Source organism: Ovis canadensis, chromosome 3 (assembly GCF_042477335.2).
Source record: "Ovis canadensis isolate MfBH-ARS-UI-01 breed Bighorn chromosome 3, ARS-UI_OviCan_v2, whole genome shotgun sequence".
In the NCBI taxonomy this organism is placed as follows: Eukaryota; Metazoa; Chordata; class Mammalia; order Artiodactyla; family Bovidae; genus Ovis; species Ovis canadensis.
In genome coordinates this window covers 80,284,531-80,308,643 of record NC_091247.1, presented here as the reverse complement: position 1 = coordinate 80,308,643, position 24,113 = coordinate 80,284,531, and the positions used below count along the sequence as shown (strand labels likewise).

The window sequence follows — 24,113 nt, the reverse complement described above, 5'->3', positions numbered from 1 at the left end:
AGATAAGATTCCTGGAAATTGAGAAAACCCCAGAAGTGTAATCTAGATTGCCGTCCACCTTGCTGTCCTGTACTCAAACTTAACAGTCAAGGTAAAATATTGTAGATTGGGACGTATTGATTTTTATACTTTTTGCTTTATCATAAAATTTATAGAATGATAGAGCTTGTCATCAGCTTTTAGCAGCTGACCTCACAAATATAGGTGAAGAAAAAGATACATGGAGTTCAATATCCCTTTCATTTTATTCCTGTTTTAGGTGGTGGTACTTCTTTACATGAAAACATTGATTTAAAATAAAGTAACTTTCAGTGTTTTAAACTAAGTATGCTAATATCTGTGATTAGCCATTTTGAAATCTTTTTTTCAAGTGAAATATTTCTAAGGTGATTTAATCTCCTTGTGTATATTTGACTTGAGTTATACTTTTCAGCGTTTTCTCTGATTTGTCCCCAAACCACCACCATTTAGAATGATTTGATCAAGTAGTGGAATCAGTGTTATAAAAATAAGTCTTCACTGAATTCTTGCTAAAGTTACAAAACTTTCAAAAGTGTAGTCTGTCTACAGTAGTTTCATTTATCAAATTTTATGATGATTTTGAGATTGAGTTTTTAATATCAACTAGCAACCTAGGAAACAAGTACATATGGTTGCTTATACTTTTTTTTTTTTCAAGTTTTCAGAGTCTTTTACTTGTACCCTTAATAATAGATATAAACATTTTGCTCTGAATTATGGTTAAGTCATGATACAGAGTTTCTCAAGTTTTTTTCTTTTTCTCTAGCTAGCTTCTGACCACACCTTCTATACCGTAACAGATGTACACTTCATAATAACTTATTTAACTTTGGAACCCAGTAGTTTAACAGTCAAGTGTAGCGTTTAACTTCTAATAATTAAACATTTAATTGGTTTGTAACATTTAAAGCATAGTTTGCTAATTTAAAGCTTTTATGACTTAATAAGTGTAATGGTAAACTTATGTGAAAATGGATTCAGAGTTTTCTTTTGGAGTATGTTGAATTATCAAGATTATGTTTATTGGCTTTAAATTGATTTCTTGAAAATTAAAGATCTTAAAGTTTAGAGACATAACACTAGTTGGAATATGTGCTTTGCATCCTTTTGAACAAAAGATCTATTAAAACATGGTCTGAGGTATAGAAGAGAGAGAAACATTGGAAGACTTCTATTTAATATTAAGGAACTTGTCTCACTTTGAGAGATGGGACCGATCACCGGTAGTCATTTAGGAAGGGTCAGACCTGTGTCTATCTGGCTCTGTTTTTAATCTCTGTAGAAGGACCTTCACTTCAAAATAGGTGGTAAATGAAAGTGCATTTGTATGAAAAACCTTTTCATGGAAAACTTGTCAAATGTGGTTATGTCATTAGGTATAACTGAATTTGTTATATAAGAAAAAAGCCAGGTGTATAGATTTTGTTTGATAAGTAGTACATACCTGAGAAGTAGATTTGATAAATTTGTGAAGTTCTGAAGGATTTCAAAGCACTTTTGAAAGCTTGAGAGTAATGTGACTGATGATTAAGTATAATGGCATTTTCTTGATGTAGGTATGTATAAGTGTACTCCTAACCTTGAAAAGGGATGGTTATAATAGATATTCTTATAAGTAGGAAAATCTGATAGTGTTCATATAACTGGTGGGTGCTTAAACTTGTCTTGGCAGAGTTTTTCCTTCTTCAGATTAAAACAATACTTGAGTTAACGAACTGGTGTTATCTGTTGAACACAGGTGGCCCTTCTTAGTCTCTTACAAAGAGGAAATAAACTCAAAGCGACTCTAAAAAGATAGAATGTAAGGGAGATAAAATTTAGATATGAGGAGCTTCCTGTTACTTTTGCTTACTTTAGGTTACCAACCCAGTGAGAAGTAAAAAAATTGGCAGAACTTAATAGTATTTAGTCTGTAGGCTGCCCTGCTCTTACGTGTGTGCTCAGTGCTGTCTGACTCTATGCGGCCCCGCGGTCTGCAGCCTGCCAGACTGCTCAGTCCATGGAGTTTTCCAGGCAAGAATACTGGAGTGGGTTGCCATTTTCTACTTTCCAGGCAAGAGGCCCAACAAAATAACAAAATCCTTGCCCGCAGAGATCTTATGTTCTGATAACAAACTCTTCCTTAGTTTACAACTGTGCTCCCTTCATGGGTGACTTGAATTGAGTGGGATTTGGCATGTGTGATGTTTTCTACACTTTGCTTAGAAGCTGTGATTAGAGCTTTACTATTTTTAACAAGAGAGAAGGAAGAGGAGGTTTTCTATAACTGGACGAAAACTGGAATATGAAAAGAGGAAGTAGGAAGGGGGAAATAGTGTTGTACCTAAGATTAAAATGTGAGCCAAAGATTTAAAAAAAAAGATTCCTACATTAGGCATGTGGGAAGCTGGGGAAAACACCATTTACTGTCCAATCTTGGATAGAGGAGTTCTTGGACAGGAGAATGGGAGAAAAGATGACATTGTGGGAGAAGGATAAAGAGGGCTTTTAACAAGTCTGGTTTAAGTAACTTGGGATGTTCCTATAAAATATATGTTATTTGTGTTGGAAAAGACCCTTTTCCTTTTCTTTTGTGAACATAGTTGAAAGATTAGTGGTTGGCTAGTAGTGTCTGAAATACTGTCTCTGATTTGTGACCGCTAATCTGTCTCCGGTTAGTTGACAGTTCTGTTGAGGTTAGCTGATGGAGTCAGTCCATCTCTTCGTTTATTGTCCTCCAGTTGCCCTGTATACCGAACTGCATCCCTTAATTCCATAGCTGTTTATGTATTACTTGAAGCTGTGCCTTTGTTTTCCTGCCTTGTAGGTTTCTGCATGACGATGTCCTGTTGTACTTAGGAGACAAAGCAAGTGCTTAGTTTTCTACTTTCTGTTTATAGCTTTTTTTAGTGATGATCCAGTTTGGTAAAGAAGTCTCTTCTTGAGTTTACACAAAACATTGCACACTTTTAAAGATAAGCATGAGAGATCTTTGGTGTTTGTTTTTGTTCTAATGCATAATTGTTTTTTGCTTTCATTTATGAGTCATTCCGTCAGAGTCTCATGTGATCTTGCTTGCTGCAGTGAATTGAGATTGATTTTTTTATTTTAAAGCAAACCAACCTCTGTTTATTTCAGTGCTCCAATATGAAAATGAACACTAGTTCCCATTCATGACCTAAGAGACTCCCTTTATAACACGAGAATAAGCCTTCAGAGTACTGGTTTCACTTAATGTAATTTTGTAACTGTATTTATCACTTTTATCAGATAAAACTCCAATGTGCAGAACTTGAACTTTTGAATATATTAAATATAAGACTGTAATTCAGACAAGGTTCATTAAGCTGTTCAAAATCTGGACATCTTTGAGTGCGTATATTTTAGACCGAAAAATGAAGCAAAAATAACCTTACTTGATTTCTAAAGTTATCTTTTATAAAGTGTTGGTGATTATAGGTCCTAAATATAAGGAAGTTGAGTTTAGCTTCTTTCTATTCAACTGTTTTGGAGTGTTTTGAATCAGAATGTGAAAGTGAAATAGTAACTTTTAGCTTAAGACATAATAGATTCAGTTATACTTTCATTTTGTTTTTGTTTTATAAAATCTGACTCTAGTTTGTAAGGGAAGTAGAGGCTTCTAAGGATTAGTGATGATTTAGGATGTTATTGCTCTTAACATCTTGAGTCTTTTTCTCAGTGATAGGTTTGTATTTTAGTTCAGTTTATTTGCTGTTGGGCTTTTGGTTTATGTTGCTCTTTCTGCCTCTGTCTTTGCTTACTTGCTTTTTTTAAGTATAGGGTGGCCACCAAATCTGGAAACAACAACAACAAAAAACCATACACGATGAATGGTTTATTGATGTTATAGAATATGTTAACATAATACCTATGTTTTCAGACTTTATGACCATCCTGTAGAGTGGAATTCATGTAAGTAGGTCTTCTGGTTTTGTTTGGATATATATTAATTACATGGTGATTATGGAGTTCAGGTATAAGGTATTGAATATAAAGGAGTAGAGATGCATAGTTAACGATAGAGAGCTGGCTAGAATAACGTTGATCCTGCGATTTAAGGGGACTGAAAACTATCTAACAAGGTAAAAATAAGTGTGATGGGTAGTTGGTTTGTAATATTTGACTAGCAAAGTTTGGGAGATGCTGGATAAGCAGTAGCTTCAGGACTATATTTGAGAGATGGTCTCAGGAAGAGTCGGACACGACTGAGTGACTTCACTTTCTCTTTTCACTTTCATGCATTGGAGAAGGCAATGGCACCCCACTCCAGTACTCTCGCCTAGAAAATCCCATGGACAGAGGAGCCTGGTAGGCCATAGTCCATGGGGTCGCGAAGAGTCGGACACGACTGAATGACTTCACTTTCACTTTTCCCTTGCATGCATTGGAGAAGGAAATGGCAACCCACTCCAGTGTTCTTGCCTGGAGGATCCCAGGGACGGGGGAGCCTGGTGGGCTGCCGTCTGTGGGGTCGCACAGAGTCGGACACGACTGAAGTGACTTAGCAGCAGCAGAGGTGCTGACCAAACAGTGATGCAGTTAAGAGTGTTTTTAGGCCTTAGCTCTGTTATTTGAGAGTAATGCCTTTGATAATAGTAAAATTCTTAACGTCACTTAAGAATGAAAACTGGTCTACATCCACAGAGCTAGATGAGAATGACTTTCACAAATGTGTGTGAAGCATCTTTGCAAAAGATTTAGTGTTTTTGCTACTCTGTGCTTTTAGGTGATGCTGTCAGATGCTTGACACTGTTAACTTGTGTATGTTTGTAGGTGTATATTAAGTGTAAGAAACCTTTGTATTACTAGGGGTTATGTTTCTTGGAAACTTTTCCAAAGGAAGGAAGGTGATAGGAAGCATAGAGTCTATAGTCAGAATGCTTCTGAGTCCCTCTTTCCCCATTCTGTAGATTGGATAACTTAAAGCAATTACTTAATGTTTCTAAGCCTCAGTTTTCTCTTTTGTACAGTGAGGCTATTTCATAAAATTGTTTAGTTGGACTATTCCATGTGAAGTCGTTACCATGGAGCCTTGGAATGTTATAATTTGAGTGCTTTCTCTTATTGCTATAACTGCTGTTACTACAGCTTCTAAATGATACTGGTACATTAGAAGGCGGAAGGCCCTGTTTGAGATTCGCACTGAACCTTTTAATGGTTATGTGACTTTGTGAGTTATATATTCTTTCTTGGATTTAGTGGCCTTAATCTGTAATGTAATGTTTTTGAGTTAAGGCAGAGAGGTGGACCATATGATGTCTTGAGGTCCTTTTGATCTTAAATTTAGAGCTCAGTTTTAAGATTGTCATTTCCTTCCAAAGTGTAAGCTACATAAGGATGACAACTATGTTCTGTGTGGAGATTTATCCATTTATCTCTGTTATATAAACATTTGTTGAATACATTTTCCCATAAAAAACAATATCTTTTAGGGGGAGGAGAATAGAGAGTAATAAGAGGGAAGGAAGGTTTGCATTCCTTCTCAAGAACTTGATGCTTATTGTGTTAAAGGTATGAACACGGATTCCTGCTGCTTAGTTTTATTTAGTACATAAATAGTGTCTGCTAGCATTAGATACTTTGGGGGACAAAGATTATCAGTCTGCCATGTGTGGGATGAGGAAGGGAGTATGTGAATTGTCATACATGGTGAAAAGTAAAGATGCTATAAAGGAACTGTAAGTGTATTTTATTGGAAGGATTGATTCTGAAGCTGAAACTCCAATACTTTGGCCACTTGATGCGAAGAAGTGACTCACTGGAAAAGACCCTGATGCTGGGAAAGATTGAAGGCAGGGGGAGAAGGGGATGACAGAGGATGAGATGGTTGGATGGCATCACTGACTCAGTGGACGTGAGTTTAAGTAAACTCCAGGAGTTGGTGATGGCCAGGGAGGCCTGGCGTGCTGCAGTCCATGGGGTCGCAAAGAGTCGGACACGACTGAGCGACTGAACTGAACTGAGGTGTATTTTATATATTAAGAATCCTTATAAAATGTATAAAAAATCAAATGGCAGTATAATTAGATTGTCTTACCTTGTAATTTGCTTTGTTCTCACTTTTAGAAATCAGATGCTTAAAAGGAAAAGCATCAGGGCTGTGAACTTTAGGAAAGTTTACGACCTTAAGAACTTTTACTGAAACTTAAGACTAATATTTATGGAGGAGATCGATGAAAAAATTTAATAAATATATAATCCCATTGCATTTTTGCCTTTGTATTATGAAAATTTTTAATCCTATGGAATATTGTAACAGTACACTGAGTTCCCATGTGAAAGTGAAAGTTGTCAGTCGTGTCTGACGCTTCGACCCCATGGGACGGTAACCTGGCCAGGCTCCTCTGTCCATGGAATTCTCCAGGCAGAAATACTGGAATGGGTAGCCATTCCCTTTTCCAGGGGATCTTCCCAACCCAGGGATCAAACCCAGGTCTCCCTCACTGCAGGTGGTTTCTTTACTGTCTGAGTCACCAGGGAATCCCCCTTATGTATACCACCACCTAAATTCAGTGGTATTTTATATTTTTGCCATATTTGCTTCATCCATAATCTTGCTGAACCATTTGAAAATATATTAGAAACATCATGTCATTTCACCCCTAAATACTTAAGTATGAATCTCCCAAAAATGACATTTCCTTTATACTTAAAATACTTATATCATGCATAGTATAGTTATCTAATTCCTAGAAGTCATGTAATTCTCAATCAAAATGTCTTCTATAGGTTTTTTCCTCTCCGTACCAAGGTTTAGTGAAGGATCTTGCATTATATTGCATTTGCTGTTGTATCTCAGTTCTCTTGTAAATTTAAGCACTAGTTTTAAAAAATGAGTTTCTGAAGGGACCAGTTATTTTGTAAAATGTCCTGTATTCAGAATTTCTCTGATTGGTTCTTTGAAAATTGTTTAAAACTTCACTGAAGACTGTGTTAAATTCAGTTTAAACATTTGGCCATGATGCCTCATAGGTGATGCTGCTTCGTGTTACGCCACATCAGGAGGTGTTACAGAATGATTGGTTGCACTACTAGCGGTGCTGAGTCTGATGAGGTGCTGAGTCTGATGAGTGGGTTAAGGCGGTGATTGTTCAGTGTCTCCCTGGACAAGAAACATTTTCTCTTTTGAGATTACCAGGTAATTCATGGCATATTTTGTTACTGTAAAAATCTTTCTCCTTCAGACTTTGACTTAATGGGTTTATTGATATCTTTTTAAAAGATAGATCTGGACAGGCGTTACCAAACCATAGCTTACTGGCCAAATTTGGTCTGCTGCCTGAGTCCATAAATAAAGTTTTATTGGAATACAGCCATGCTCATTTGTTTACATACTGTTTCACTACTTTTTCCACTACAGTGGCAGAGTTTAGTAGTGTGACACAAACCATATGGCCCTGCAGAGCTCCAGATATTTACTGTTTGGTGCTTTATAGAATAAGTTTGCTGACCCCTCCGGTTTGTATTCTCCTTTTTCTCATCATGTTGTTAGTGGTATAAAATCGGTGTTTATATGTTGCCTCTCCTGCGTCCTGATGTATTATTCAAGGTATAATTGTTTTTCACATGGTTGAAATTGTGAAGTTTTTGCTTATGTCCCCCCAAAGCATAAATACATAGTATATAAAATCATATGTTAAAAAACGAAAATTTCAGACATAAAAAGAATAAAGAACCCCAAAGTACCCACTGTGTAGCTTTAGTTTAGGATGTAGAACATTACTGATACAGTTGAAGCCGTTCTGTAGTCTTCCTGGATACCATCCTTCCTTTCCCACTGTCTTGAATGCTGTGCCTTCTGTTGCATATACAGTCTCCATGTATATATGTGTATCTGTGTGTAACATATAGAACTGTCCTAAGAGATTTTGTAGTTTCTGTACATAACTATATATGGAATGTCTTTTTATACAATTAGCATTTCTGCAGAGTTCTTCCTTGTTGATCTATTCCTCTTTTTAATAGTGTTGCATTGTATCCTGTTGTGTGATTTATAACACATTTGTCTAATGTCTTTGGATGAACATTTGGGATTACTTTGCATATATATACAATTGTGCCGAAACATAAATTACATCTTTTTATATATGTGTTAAAGTTTCTCTAGAACACAAGGTTAGAAGTATAATTGCTAAATTGTAGGTTATTCTTATAATCTACCTAGATATTTCCAAAATTCTCTCCAAAGTGGCTGTACCAATTTATCCTCTGGCCAGTGGTGTAGACAACTTTTGTTTCTGTTACTCTAGGGCTTCCCTGGAGGCTCAGCTGGTAAAGAATCCACCTGCAATGCAGGAGACCTGGGTTCGATCCCTGGGTTGGGAAGATCCCCTGGAGAAGGGAAATGCTACCCACTCCAGTATTCTGGCCTGGAGCATTCCATGGACTGTATAGTCCATGGGGTCACAAAGAGTCGGACATGACTGAGTGACTTTCACTTCACTTCATGTCAATATCAGTGCTGTCTTATATAAATATGTTGGTCATACAGGTGACTTAAAATTTTCTAGTCATTAACAAAAAAGGTGAAGTCGATTTTAGTGATGTATTTTATTTAATCATTATATAAAAAATACCATTTCAGTATATAAACAATAAAATTAGTGAGATTTTTGTATTCTCTTTTCTATTAAATCATCAAAATGTGGTATGTATTTTATATTTAACAGCAAGTCTCAATTTGGGTTAGCCACACTTCAGATTCTTACTAGTCATCAGTGGTTAGTAGCTGTTAGCAGAGCTCTATATCGTTGTCTCCATTCAGTACTAAGAATTCCTTCCCCCGCCCCATATTTCATTATAACGTTAATTTTGTATTTCGTGTGGTTTGTGAGGGTGAACATTCTCATATGTTTATTGGCCATTTAAATTTCCCCTTTTGTGTATTTACTGTTTTCATTTGCCCTACTTTCTTGTTTTCCTGGTTTCTTTCTTAATGACAAAATATTATAGATGTAAATATGGGTATACTTTGCCACTAGCATGCTGGTGATTTTGTCAATTGTGTTTTAAGAGTTTTTACAGAAGTGTCTCTATAAAATGACACATTAAACATTTTAACCTAAAGCTAGTTTTAAAATGACTCCAAAAATATTTGGATTGAAGTGAAGTATTTGAACGTTTATCAGGTGGTGCTAGTGTTAAAGAACCCACCTGCCAATGTGCGAAAAGATGCAAGTTTGATCCTTGGATTGGGAAGATCTTCTGGAGGAGGGCATGGCTACCCACTCCAGTATTCTTGCCTGGAGAATCCCATGGACGGAGGAGCCTGGTGCAGTCGACAGTCAATAGTAGGGTCGCAAAGAGTTGGATGCGACTGGAGTGACTTAGCATGTATGCATACACTTGAGGGAGAAAAGGGGGATGGGATGATTGCTTTACACTTAAATAATCCTTTGTGTGTATTTCTTTTCCTTCCCTTTGTTCAGCTTAATCTTTTACTCTTGCTTCTTTACTTAACTGTAACCTCAAGGACTCTAGGAAGAACTACCCTGAATGGATTCTGGCCTAGAGTTAAAAATGTTCTCAAAAAAGGCTATAGGGCTCCACTGAGGTAGGGATTTGGGGCTTCTTTATATGCTGCATCTGAAAAAAACCCAGGTGACAAATTCATTAGCATGCCCTCTGTCTGCAGTTAAGTGGGTGTAATTGATTGGGTGCTTTAAATGCAAAGATCCTCTGGAGAAGGAAATGGCAAACCACACCAGTATTCTTGCCTGGAGAATCCCAGAGACAGTGGCGTCTAACCGACTACATACAGTCCCTGGGGTCGCAAAGAGTCGGACATGACTGAGCGACTAACACCTTATATGTGAAACACCAAAAATAAATTTGCTGAAAATCCAGAACTGCTTTTACTTAATAAATGCTCCAGTAGATGACAGGGGTTAGTCTTTTGATATAATATTTTTATGAATGTTAGAATTAGAATGGCTGCCTTGGAATCTTTTCTTACAGGAGTATCTTTTAACTTAATGCATTTTTTACTCAAACCCTGTTAGTTGCCAGGGTCACAAGTTAGGATATGAGAGGAGGTAAGAAATGCAAAATGTTAAAAGGAATATGGATGATTTTATAAGAATGGTGAGACGGTGGGATAAGGGTTGGAGAAGGCATCAAGGAAGTATTATTTCATAGTTACCTGAATATCTGGTTATCTTAGTTAAAGAAGGTAGGCAAATTGCCCATGAGGAAGGAGTAAGCATGATGTACTTGGTCTGTGTAAGTCCTCAGCAGGCAGATTAGAGAAGAAGGTTCCAGACTGGATATTTCATACTTAATTTTAGTTGGGGAGTGGGAAGAAGCTGTATTTTTTTGGGACAGTTAAGGTATGTTTTAAGGAAATCAAATTGGTAGTAATATGGAAAGTGGATGGAAGGAAGGGGAAATTGAAGTCAGGGAGACCAATCAGGAAGCTGTGAGATAATCCAGAGGATAGGTTATATTAAAGGCTTAAGATTGGAGGGTAAGTGATACACTTAAATGGAAAATGTGGTGGAATGTGGTGTTGAAGTAGTTGGATTTATATAAATGGTTTATAGTTTCTAGCCCCAGTTAAAAGGATTACAAATACGTAGATTCAGTTCATTTCAGTCGCTCAGTCGTGTCCGACTCTTCGCAGCCCCGTGAATTGCAGCATGTCAGGCCTGCCTGTCCATCACCAACTCCTGGAGTTCACTCAAACTCACTTCCATCGAGTCTGTGATGCCATCCAGCCATCTCATCCTCTGTTGTCCCCTTCTCCTCCTGCCCTCAATCCCTTCCAGCGTCAGAGTCCTTTCCAATGAGTCAACTCGCATGAGGTGGCCAAAGTACTGGAGTTTCAGTCTTAGCATCAGTCCTTCACACCACAGTTCAAAAGCATCAATTCTTCAGCGCTCAGCTTTCTTCACAGTCCAACTCTCACATCCATACATGACTACTGGAAAAACCATAGCCTTGACTAGACGGACCTTTGTAGGCAAAGTAATGTCTCTGTTTTTTACTATGCTATCTAGGTTGGTTATAACTTTCCTTCCAAGGAGTAAGTGTCTTTTATTTTCATGGCTGCAATCACCATCTGCAGCACAGGTAGTTAATACAGATAGTAGTTAGTTTGGGATATGAGGGTGTTTTGGTGGCAGAGATGAAGATTTTGGTTATGTTTGAAGAAATATGTACAACATTTTAATGATTAAAATCTGCACTAAAATTCACCTGAAAATCTACCAGTGATAGCTGAAGCAATGAGATTGGATCAGAGGACAGACACTGTGTTTTGGGTTGAAGGCTGCTTAATGTTTTGGAGGGCCCAATTCTCTTTTGAATTTAGGAAGCTGAAGGAAAAAGAATGAACATGAATGGTTGTGTTTAGAATTTGAGTGTTTTCAGAGTCAGCAGAAGTGTCAAGAGTTTCAGGAAGGGTGGCATTTTCAGTAGCGTGATGTGTCACAAAGTAGCTTATCTTGTGAAGCCTCCTTTTTAGGACCAGTTGTTGTTCAGTCACCCAGTTGTGTCCAACTCTTTGCCATCCCATTAACTTCTGTATGCCAAGCCTCCCTGTCCCTCCTTATCTAAAGTTTGCCCAAGTTCACATCCATTGCATCAGTGATGCCATCCAACCATCTCAACTTCTGATGCCTTCTTCTCCCTCTGCCTTCAGTTTTTCCCAGCATCAGGGACATTTTCAGTTTGTCCGCTGTTCACATCAGATGACCAAAATACTGGAGTTTCAGCTTTAGCATAAGTCCTTCCTATGAGTATTCAGCCTTGATTTCCCTTAAGATTGACTGGTTTGATTTCCTTGCTGTCCAAGGGACTCTCAGGAGTCCTCTCCAGTACCACAGTTTGAAGGCATCAATTCTTTGGCACTCTCCCTTCTTTACAGTCCAGCTCTCACGACCTTACATGACCACTGGGAAGACCATAGCCTTGACTTACACAGACCTTTGTCGGCAGAGTAGTGTCTGCTTTTCAACACACTGTCTAGGTTTGTCATAGTTTTCCTGCCAAGAGGCAAACGTCCTCTGATTTCATGGTTGTAGTCACCATCCACAGTGACTTTAGAGCCCAAGAAAAGGAAATCTGTCACTACTTCTCTTTCCCCCCTTTATTTGCCATGAAGTAATGGGGCCGGATGCCATGATCTTACTTTTCTCCTTTTTTTTTAGTATTTAGTATTAAGCCAGCTCTTTCAGTCTCTTCCTTCACCTTCATCAAGAGGCTCTTTAGTTCCTCTTGGTTTTCTGCCTTTAGAGTGGTATCCACATATCTGAGGTAGTTGATGTTTCTCCTTCCTGTCTTGATTCCAGCTTGTAACTCATCCAGCCTTGCATTTCTCATTATGCGCTCAATGTATAGATTAAACAGACCGGGTGACAGCGGACAGCTCTGTCGTACTCCTTTCTCAATCTGGAACCTCTATACAGGGTTCTTAGGAGACAAGCAAGATGGTTTGGTATTCCCATCTCTTTAAGAGCTTTCCAGTTTATTAGGACCAGACTGTTGTATGTATGAACTAATAAGTCTTTTAAGCGGGAGTTGATTCTACCAAGCAAAACATCAGTGTTTGAGTTGTTTTTGCCAGGAATATTATGTGAAACATTCTAGATAAGTTATTCATAATCTAACCATGCTCCAGGGTAAAGTAAATTCACTTTGGTGGATATTAGGACTATGACTGTACTTTAGAGTCTTTATCTATTCCACCTCAATAACTTATCATAAATAGATCACTAAAAGGATTATATAATCAAACCTACAAATGAAAATTTCTCCAAAAACTTATTGAAACCTTTGCTGTCTGAATTTTTTTCTTCTACTTTTATAGCCTGAAGTCATTTATTTAGGATAGAGGAGAGAACAGAGAACAGCTGGAAGTTAAATCACGTAGCCCTGAACTTACTTTATTGTAATTGCTAATTGAAAAACCTTTGGAATTAAGAGCAGTTATGTTATTCCTGAGTTGCTTTGCTGAAGTTAAGAAAGGTCATTTCTGTCAGTATGTTTGAAGTCAGTCATGGAGTAAAATGAACAAGTATAAAATCATGACAAAATCCAAGCTACCTTTAGCCCTTGTTTCATTATTCAGGTTGTCAAATACAGGTAGGACATGAGCTACTTCTGATTTTAGCAACATGAGCTGAAAATTATAGTCTTAGGGTCCAAAGGGAAAATGCTTTTACCTTATAATATCAAGCTTTTAATGGACATAGGCAGGTATCTGGTAGTGTGTTCTTTATACTGGCCTAAACTGTCTTTGGGCTTTGCCTCAGCCTGTTTCAAGTCTGTTAGGGCTGAAAATTTTCAAAAGCCGAGGAAGCAATAAAAAGAAACAAACTAATGATAACCACAACATGGATGGATCTCTGAAACATGCTAAGTGAAAGAGGGCAGATGCAAAGGAGTATGTACTATGATTCTGTGTACATGAAATTTTAGAAAAGGCAAAAGTACGCTGAGAGCAGATGAGTGCCTAAGTCTAGAGGTGATGGGGAGATTATCCTCAAAGGGGCACAGAGGAACTTTTTGGCGAGATAAAAGTGTTCTGTATCTTTTTTGTGTGTAGTGGTGGTCACTCAAGTGTATGGGTTTGTTCACAGCTCATCAAACTGTGTACATAACGTGGGTACATTTCATTACACATGAGACAGCAGCAGCCAGAGGGCTCCAGCAACAAGAGTAAGTTGGGCAACAGAATGGAACCTTATGAACTGGACTCTGAGCCCAGGTTTTCATAGTGGAGTGGCCTTGACCTGCTTTTTGACAGTAAAGCTGACACTGATGTTACCTCTTCATGTGTGCTGACAGGGAGTTATCCATATGAGAAGGTAATTCAGGTAAATGCGGTGGTTGTTACTACATCAGAAATATAAGTAAACGTGTGTGTATATATATCAACTGAAATGTTCTGATAATATCTAGTTTATTAAATTTTTTTTTCCTGTTTGCTGGTTTTAGAAGTCATTGAAAGGATTTCAGGAATGAAAAAAGCATTAAAAAATATTTAAATAGTATAGTTCAGCCTAGTTGGGAAAACTTGAGACTTCAGTATATTAGGGCAATCAGTCTCTTATATCAAATAGTTTGTCATGTCAATTTATATATTATTGATCTTGAATATAAACTATAGTTTTTTTATTTGAATATATCTGATTTTATTTATGTGTTAGACTGCTTATGATAGAGTAAAGTATGATTTGTGGATTATAATGGTAATACTAGCTAATACTTCTGAAGCACTTACTTCTTGCCAGGACCTTCATGCAGTTAACCTGCACTGTCTCATTCAGTTACTACAGCTGCTCTGTGACACAGGTGCTTTTATTACTCTTCATCTGTTAGATGAATACATCACGGCTCTGAGGAAATTAAATAATTAGGTCAGAGTGGCACAGAAAGCGGTTGAGCTGGCACAGAAAGTGTTTACTTTGTGTTAACGTCCATACTGATTTTTTTTTTTTAATGTAAACTCTTGAGAGGGAGAGTGGTGATTTAACAGAGAGGGCGTAGCTGCAGATGCTCTGGCCCATAATTGTACCTTTGACACCAAAGAGTCTGGCATTTCTGGCTTTTGGCAGCCTGTCATGGCAGGTAGTACTTCATGGATCTGGTCATGACGGCCATTGGGAAGGAGGTTTCTGTCATTCCTGAGGACTTTGATGCAACACTCTGGCTCTTTGCCTTCAGGAAACCTTTTCACCTCTTACTCTTCCTCATCCTCACATGCTTATGTCATTGTCTTGAATCAGGTCTCCCTGGAAGGCCTCATGGGAACAATATTTCGTGCGTTCCTGTGTGTTCATGCAGGTTTGTCCATACTCTTCTGTACTTGAAAGTTAGTTTTGCTGTATATAAAATTCATGAGAAACATTTTCTTCCTTTGCGTATCTTAAAATATCACTGTTTTCTGGCATAGAGCGCTGCTATCAAAGTTTGATGCCAGTCTGACATAGCAGACTGTATATTCTTCACAGTTCAGATACATGTGGGGTCTGATTTTTAGAGGACACTGTACGTATCCAGAGGATTGGGAAAGTCCCCTGGAGGAGAGCATGGCAGCCCACTCCAGTATTCTTGCCTGAGTATTCTTGTTCCTGATTGACAGAGCAGCCTGGCAGGCTATAGTCTGTAGGGTTGCTTAGAGTTGGACATGACTGAAGCGACTTAGCACAGCAGCACATATGTATCCAAACAGAGATGGATTTTTGTTTTCTCATTAAATTGGCAGCTAAAGTGAAATGCCACTGTCAACAAAGCTGTTTCCATTTTTTAAACTATTTTTTCTTTATTGAAGGGAGATGGAAAGGATTAAGAACTGGTACTGTTGCCCTAAATTTGACATCTCTAACTATGCTTTTGAGTTTGAACAAGAAAATACGTTATTCTCATATATGATGAACTTCACTTATAAATTAATTTCACAAAATCTGACTTACTGAATTATTTTCATAATCTAATCTAAAGCTGTAGTTTCCAAATTTGGGGGAATTCTTAAAACTGCCCAGCATGGTCTCATCATGACATCTCTTTATTACTGGAGCTGGGTGTGGTCAAGGCTAGGTGGTCCTTAGTCATGTCCGACTCTTTGTTATCCCATGATGGACTGTAGCCCGCCAGGCTCCTCTGTCCATGGGATTTCCCAACAAGAATAGTGGAGTGGGTTGCCGTTACCTATTGTGAGGGATCTTCCCGACCCACGGATTGAACCCGTGTCTCCTTCATTGGTAGGTGGATTCTTGACCACTGAGCCACCTGGGAAGCCCCAATGCCTAGTTACCCAGCTGTTACTATAAAACTGTTAAAAGTATCAATTTAACAGCTACTCAGACCCTTTTGAACTTTCCATTTCATTTTTTATAAAAATCTTAAACAAATGCCATCCATGTAACAATTCACCAAAGTTGATTTGGAGGCAGGGACAACTTTGAATTTAGTTATAAAAGTATTAAAAATTGGAAGGACGGTTAAGGGATAAGAACCAAATGTTGTCTTTAGTGAATGAGAAAAGTGTTCTTTCTTTGCTTCTTATTCAGACACTAGTATTTAGGATTTGATGCTGATACTTCTGAAAAATAATGCTTCTTAAGACTCTGGATTGGTATTAGTACTGTGTGACTCTTCATGCCTCATTTCAAGCATGAGGGATTTTATTACTCTTGTCATTAACTTTAGTGACATATTCTAGTAAAAAGTTGTCGTAGTGTCTAGCAATAGGCTGGTAGTGAAGAATATTTGGCTATATCTTAGAAACATTTCTTGATAACCCATAGGAGAATACTAAATATAGAAAGAGACACTGTTCAATGTATTTCATGTGCTTGATAACTTCTGTTACACTCTGAGGGTAGGTGTTATTCCCTGCGTTTTACAGAAACTGAGGCAGAGTTGAGGTTAAGTAACTTGACCAAGATTACTTGTTTTGTGGGAAATCAATGGATATCCAGACAGCTTGGCTCTAGGTCCTTGCTTTTAACTGCAGGTAAATAGAACCATGAATTATATTGGGAAAGAATGCATATATTAAGAGGTAGTAGCTGAGAATTTTCCACACTTGATGAAACTAGATTATCTCATTCAGAAAGGTTATCAATTCTCAATCTTAAAAGTACTACTTAAAAGTTTAGAGTGCTTAGTCAGTGATCTAGGTCTATAGTCTACAGCATAAAGTTAATCAACTTGTATGCTCTTTCTGCTTCGTTTTGTCCTGCTATTGAATTACAGATTTTTAGTCTTGTGGCTGCTGTGGCTAAGTCAAATCAGTTGTGTCCAACTCTGTGTGACCCCACAGACGGCAGCCCAACAGGCTCCTCTGTCCATGGGATTCTCCAGGCAAGAATACTGGAGTGGCTAGTTTAAACATAACCTCAGTTAGTCAGTTCAGTTGCTCAGTTGTGACTCTTTGAGACTCCATGGACTATAGCATGCCAGGCTTCCCTGTCCATCCCCAACTCCTGGAGCTTGCTCAGACTTGTGACTATCGAGTCGGTGATGCCATCCAACCATGTCCTCCTCTGTTGGCCCCTTCTCCTCCCACCTTCAATCTTGCCCAGCATCAGGGTCTTTTCCAGTGAATCAGTTCTTCGCATCAGGTGGCCAGAGTATTGGAGCTTTAGCATCAGTCCTCTCAATGAATAGTCAAGACTGATTTCCTTTAGAATTGACTGGATTGATCTCCTTGCAGTCCAAGAGTCTTCTCCAACACCACCATTCAAAAACATCAACTTTCTTTATAGTCCAACTCTCACATCCATACATGCCTACTGGAAAAACCATAGCTTTGACTGCTGCTGCTGCTAAGTTGCTTCAGTTGTGTCCGACTCTGTGCGACCCCATAGATGGCAGACCATCAGGCTCCCCCGTCCCTGGGATTCTCTAGGCAAGAACACTGGAGTGGGTTGCCATTTCCTTCTCCAGTGCATGAAAGTGAAAGTGAAGTTGCTCAGTTGTGTCCAGCTCTTAGCAACCCCATGGACTGCAGCCTACCAGGCTCCTCCGTCCATGGGATTTTCCAGGCAAGAGTACTGGAGTGGGGTGCCATTGCCTTCTCCAGTTTTGACTAGATGGACCTTTGTTGGCAAAGTAATGTTTCTGCTTTTTAATATGCTGTCTAGGGTGGTCATAACTTTTCTTCCAAGGAGCAAGTGTCTTAATTTCATGGCTTCAGTCACCACCTGCAGTGATATTGGAGCCCATAAAAATAAAGTCTCTCACGGTTTCCATTGTTACCCCACCTATTTGCCATGAAGACCAGATGGGACCAGATGCCATGGGACCAGATACCATGACTTAGTTTTCTGAATGTTGACCCTTAAGCCAACTTTTTCCCTCTCCTCTTTCACTTTCATCAAGAGGCTCTTTAGTTCTTCTTCACTTTCTGCCATAGAGGTGGTGTCATTTGCATATCTGAGGTTATTGATATTTCTCCCAGCAGTCTTGATTCCAGGTTGTGCTTCGTCCAGCCCAGCATTTCGCATGATGTTTTCTGCATATAAGTTAAATAAGCAGGGTGACAGTATACAGCCTTGACGTACTCCTTTCCCAATTTGGAAGCAGTCAGTTGTTACATGTCTGGTTCTATCTTGCTTCTTGACTTGCATACAGGTTTCTCAGAAGGCAAATAAGGTGGTCTGCTATTCCCATCTCTTTTTAAGAATTTTCCACAGTTTGTTGTGATCCACACAGGCAAAGGCTTTAGTATAGTCAATAAAGCAGAAGTAGATGTTTTTCTGGAACTCTCTTGCTTTTTCGATGATTCAGCGCATGTTGGCAATTTGATCTTTGGTTCCTCTGCCTTTCCTGAATCCAGCTTGAACATCTGGAAATTCACAGTTATGTACTGTTGAAACCTGGCTTGGAGAATTTTGAGCATTACTTTGCTAGCGTGTGAAATGAGTACAATTGTGCCGTAGTTTGAGCATTCTTTGGCATTGCCTTTCTTTGGGATTGGAATGAAAACTGACCTTTTCCAGTTCTGTGGCCACTGCTGAGTTTTCCAAATTTGCTGGCATATGGAGAGCAGCACTTTCACAGCATCATCTTTTAAGATTTGAAGTAGCTCAACTGGAATGCCATCACCTCCACTAGCTTTGTTCCTAGAGATGCTTCCTAAGGCCCACTTGATTTCCGCACTCCAGGATGTCTGGCTCCAGCAGAGTGATCACACTGTTGTGGTTATCTGGGTCATGAAGATCTTTTTTGTACAGTTCTTCTGTGTATTCTTGGCACCTCTTCTTAATTATCTTCTGCTTCTGTTAGGTTCATACCATTTCTGTCCTTTATTGTGCCCATCTTTGCATGAAATGTTCCTTGGTATCTCTAATTTTCTTAACTTAAACATAACTTGCCTGTATGCTATTATGAATGCTGTAATTAGAATTACTACTTGTTATAAGCAAGTATGTTTCCATTAAGTTTTTTTTGCCTTAGATTTCTTCATTTTTAAATGTCATTGTTACCTTATAACTAACTATTTAAATTCAGAGAAATATGTTTCACATTTTATAGTGGAAAGCAAAAAGAAAAGGTAAATTTCAGTTTATTTTGGTGATCTATTAAGTGAGCAGTCTATTGGCTCAGTAAGGGTACTTTTATATTTAACAGTTTAAAAAAATCAAAGTAGTATGTGCACAGTTAAAAAAAAATTATATAGAAGGCTTGTAACAAAGAAAATCCTTTCCTACAGAAACAGCATTTTTGATACTGTCTGTGGCTTCTTCTGGTAATTACTTCCATTATCTTTAACTAAAATGTTTATACATCTATTTAGTGATTTATGTTTTAGTTAGATAGTATTATTTGATTTTTGCTGTAGAACTTGAAAGGAATTTTCTGTCATGTAGTTATGATGAAATGTCCCATGCCATCTGGATTCTTATTTTTATGTAAATGACTTATTTGCCCAATTTTTAACCCCAAAAGCTTAAAAAAACAAAAAAAAAAGTTTTTTAATCGTGGTTAAAAAACAAACAAAAGTTACCATTTAAACCATTTAAAAATGCACAGTAATGACAAGTATATTTATATTATTTTGAAATAGATCTCTAGAACTTTTTCATCTTGCAAAGCTGAAATTATTCCCATTGAACAACTTCCCTCTATCCCTTCCCCCGATTCCTTGGTAACCACCATTCTACTTTCTGTTTCTGTTGTGACTGCTTATTTCACTTAGCATAGTGTTGTCAAGGTACATCCATATTGTAACATATGACAGAATTTCCTTTGTAAAGCTGAATAATTATTCATTGTATGTATATACCACATTTAAAAAAATCCATCTGTCTTTGAATACTTGGGTTGCTCCTTCCTCTGGACTATTATTATGAGTTGCCATGAACACTGAAGGGTGTGCAAATATCTTTTTGAGATTCAGCTTCCAGATCTTTCGGATTATATATACTGAAGTGGGATTGCTGGATCCCTTAGTAGTTCCATTCTTAATTTTCTGAGAACCACCATATTGTTCCCAAAAGGTTTAAAGACATCTTAATTTTTGGCCACGTGAAAGTTCACAAGAATCTGTTTAAACATGAGTCTTTCCCCATACTCCACTTCTCCCTCAAGCAATACACTGAGTATTTGTATCTTCCCTCAGCCTTGAGAGATTGTTTTTCTTTTATTCTTTCTTTGATAATTAATTCTCTTGTTCTGTTTCTGGAATACTTATTTTGTCCTTTGTTGCACTTCCAAAATTGAACCACTGTGATGTTCAGTTTTTGTGTGTGTATTTGTTTTACAATCTGGGAATTTGCTGTGACTGACTTAAACTCCCAAAAACTCTCCAGTGAGAGTTTTTTGGGGGGTGGGAATGAGAGTGGTAGAGTAGTTAGTCATATATTTAAATCTAAAGATCTGTTTCTCATCCTGTGTTCGATTTTCATAGCATCCTGTTCTTGTTTTATGGAAGCAAGAGCCAGTATTTTTTTCAGTTTCTAAGGATTCGGATTTCTGATTTTTTTAAAGATCCCCTTTTCTTGTTGAAATTCCCTTTACAGTGATAGCTTTGTCCCGTTTCCCTCTATTTTTCATGGTCTTTGCATTTGATGCTGCTGGGTGTCCTTATATATGTGAATATCCTAGGCTGTCTTTCCACTCTTAACTCTTAAATATGAGTAGAAAATCCATCTTAAGTTTCTTGAGAAAAAAGTACTTCTGATTTTTGTTTGAAAGTAATTCTGATAGAAGCTGTTTTGGATATGGACTTAAGTATGAGGAGAGGGTGAGGTTAGTGGTTCTCTGTTACTTCTCCCAGCTCCCTGTATTTTCATTTGTGTGTAGTCTCCCATTTTACTGTGTCCGCACACAAGCGGTGTCTGAATTCTGTCTAGGAGTCTCTCATCACTTCTGATTTGTTACTTGCATATTCTAAACTGCCAGTCCTTTCATTCTGTTTTGTTAATTACCATACTTCCATCTGCTAACACCTTCCAAGGATTTTTAATATCTCTACCTGTGGTTGGAGGGGGCTTCACAGGTGGTACGGTGGTAAATACTCCACCTGCCCATTCAAGAGACACAAGAGACGCAGGTTCGATCCCTGCATCGGGAAGATCCCCTGGAGTGGGAAATGGCAACTCACTCCAGTGTTCTTGGCTGGAAAATTCCATAGACAGAGGAGCCTGATAGGCTACAGTCCACGAGGTGGCAGAGAGTCAGACACAGCTGAGCACACATACCACCACCACCCTCCTCCATGGATGGCGCACACCTTACTTCTTTCTCCCTTCTAAGTTGTCATCGTTTATTATGTACTTTAAAAAATTCCTTTACTAACATTGTGATGGTGTATTGGGAGGGATTAGAGATAATGATTTTGTTTTATGTCCTGAACTAGAAAATCGTTTATCACGTAGGTTAGTATATCAATATGAGTCATTATGTTTGTTAAAACAATATTTTGCTGAAGATTAAGCTACCATGGGGCATTTGTTTGTGCACAGATCATTATTTGATAATAGTATAGAGAAATTTAAAAACAACAGGATTTTGAAAAAATATTGGAACTTTAAGTTGCATGTCTTCTTTCCTATAGCATGCTGAAGCTTTAATTCCATTTCCTTGTTCCCATTAAAAAAAATTTTTTTTTTCTCTTCTTTTGACAATGCTTTTAAAGAACACTCAAAATTTAGTAGGCTGATTAAGTGAGTTGATGTTTTCTTTGTAAGTGTTAGGCTAGATGTCTGATAAAACAGAAGTGACATTTAGTTTGGCTAAATAGCTTCTGTTTCGCAGATGTGTGTATGTACCTTTTTCACACTCCATAAATTGAACAAAGCAGTATTGATGACCATTTAATAATAACAGAAATTGTTGCAGAATTATTGTGTTTCAGTGAAACTATACTGAGACGTGAATTTATTACATCAAAATATGCAGCTTTTTGAACTGTACTACAATTTTCTTGCAGGGTGAAAATTTGATTCTTGACATAATTCACGTGCCCATCATCAAGATTTCATGGACATTAAATTTTGCTATTTGCTTCAAACTGCTCTCATAAGGAAAATGTGACCAGCTTTGAATATTATCTCATTCCATCTCCTCTTTCTTAGAAGTTGAGTATTATCAAGTTAGTCTTGATAGTAATTTTAGTTTTTATACTACTTTAGTGTGTTTTTAATACCTTTGCTGTATATTCATGCATCTAAACTAATCTATTTATTGGTTTGTAAATTTTATAATTTTACATAAATAGCATCATGCTGTATGTATGTTATGCCAGCTACCTTTCTTTTTGAGATTGGTTCATGGTGGTACATGTGGTATGATCCATACATTTAACTAATGCAGAATGTTATTAATACATTGCATCAGTACATGTTTCCCTCTAGGGTGAGTATTCTGTAACCCATCAATTCCATGGGAAGTTACGTTCTTCTTTACTTTATCAGATACTACTCTGAGATTTCTGGTGCTGCCTGGTTCCTCATTCTCTGTGTGACCTGTTTTTTTCCCACTGGGAATTTTCAGGGTTTTTATCTTACCAGTGTTTTGAATTTCAGTTACCTTTTTTGTTGTGGTGGTGGTTGTGCTTTCATCAGTTATTAGGCACTTTCAGTCCTGACATTTATACTTTTTAGTGTTGGGAAACTTTCCTGAATCATTTCTTTGGTAAGTTTCTTCTCTTTGTTTTTCTTGTTCTTTCTAGAATATTTGTTAGTTGGACAGATCCCAACAGTTTCTTAGTTTTATTCTGTCCTATTTTAAGTCTTTGTTGTTGGTTTTGACTGGGGATGGCGGTGAGGTGCAGAGACATCCTTTTTAGGTTGTTTTTCCTACTTGATTTTGTGATCATTTTATTATTATCATTATATACTTTCTGGCTGTACACCTTGGCAAGTTGGATCTTAGTTCCCCAACCAATGATGGGACATGCACCCCTCTGCATTCCAAGGCGGAATCTTAACCACTGGACTGCTGGGAAAGTCCCTGTGACCTTTTATTGAAAAACATCTGTCCTCATTTTAGTTTCTAGGAGTACTTTCTTTTTCTCTGGAAAAAAATTTTTTTTTACTCTTGGTAGCATCTCATTCTTGTTTCATGAATACAACACACTATTTCTCTTGATTTTTTTTCTCTTTTCTGATTTGTTTATGTTCTTGCTCTGATTCTGTTTTGCATATTGTATGTTTTTCTTCAGTGTCTGGTTATCTTTGAATGCCTATTGATATTTAAGTTTGTAAATCTTGTGTGAATGGACAGGGACTGCCTTAGATAGTTAGTAGGATGACTTGATGATTTTGTTGAGTATTCCTTAAGTAGTCTGTAAGGGACTACTAAATTTTCAGTTTTACTGTTGTCTTCCTGAGGTTTGTAACATTTCTGGAAGTTGAGTTGGGAAAGAATGAGGATTTCAGTAATGCTTTTTACTTGACTCAACTTGAGTTCAGTCGTTCAGTCGTGTCCCATTCTTTGCTAATCCATGGACTGCAGCATGCTAGGCTTCCGTGTCCATCACCAACTCCGGGAGCCTGCTCAAACTCATGCCCATCGAGTCTGTGATGCCATCCAACCATCTTGTCCTCTGTTGGCCTCTTCTCCTCCTGCCTTCAGTCTTCCCCAGCATCAGGGTCTTTTCCAGTGAGTCAGTTCTTCGCATTAGGTGGCCAAAGTATTAGAGCTTCAGCTTCATCATCAGTCCTTCCAATGAATATTCAGGACTGATTTCTTTTAGGTTGGACTGGTTTGATCTCCTTGCAGTCCATGAGACTCAAAAGTGTTCTCCAACACCACAGTTCAAAAGCATCAACTCTCAATTGAATTTGTTTCTAAATCCAGAATCTTTGTAGTTCAACCTTTTTAAAGTAAGTGTCCAGTCTTTTCCCAGGTGTAGTAGTTTTAGTACATCTGCAATTTTTTTTTTTCCAATCTGCAAGTTTTTAAATCATGCTAGGTGGGAGGTAATATATGTGTCCTTCTGAACTGGCCTTCATTACTTGCTTTTAACCTGCAGCATGTAGCAGTGGTGACACTCAGAAAAGGCCATGGAGCTTCTGCTTGGTTCTCTTGGGACATTCTCTCTGGGGAAAGCCAGGTGCCTGTAAGAAGTCTGACTACCCTGAGATAGTCAAAACTGGGGAGACTACTCACAGGCTCTCCAGGGGACAGTTCAGTTC

General features: G+C 37.9%; 1 protein-coding gene across 4 annotated transcripts in view; it reads left to right on the top strand.

Moving 5' to 3' along the window:
- PPM1B (protein phosphatase, Mg2+/Mn2+ dependent 1B) overlaps window positions 1–24,113 on the top strand; it is an 83,818-nt gene that overhangs the window by 3,304 nt on the left and 56,401 nt on the right. The window lies entirely within an intron of this gene.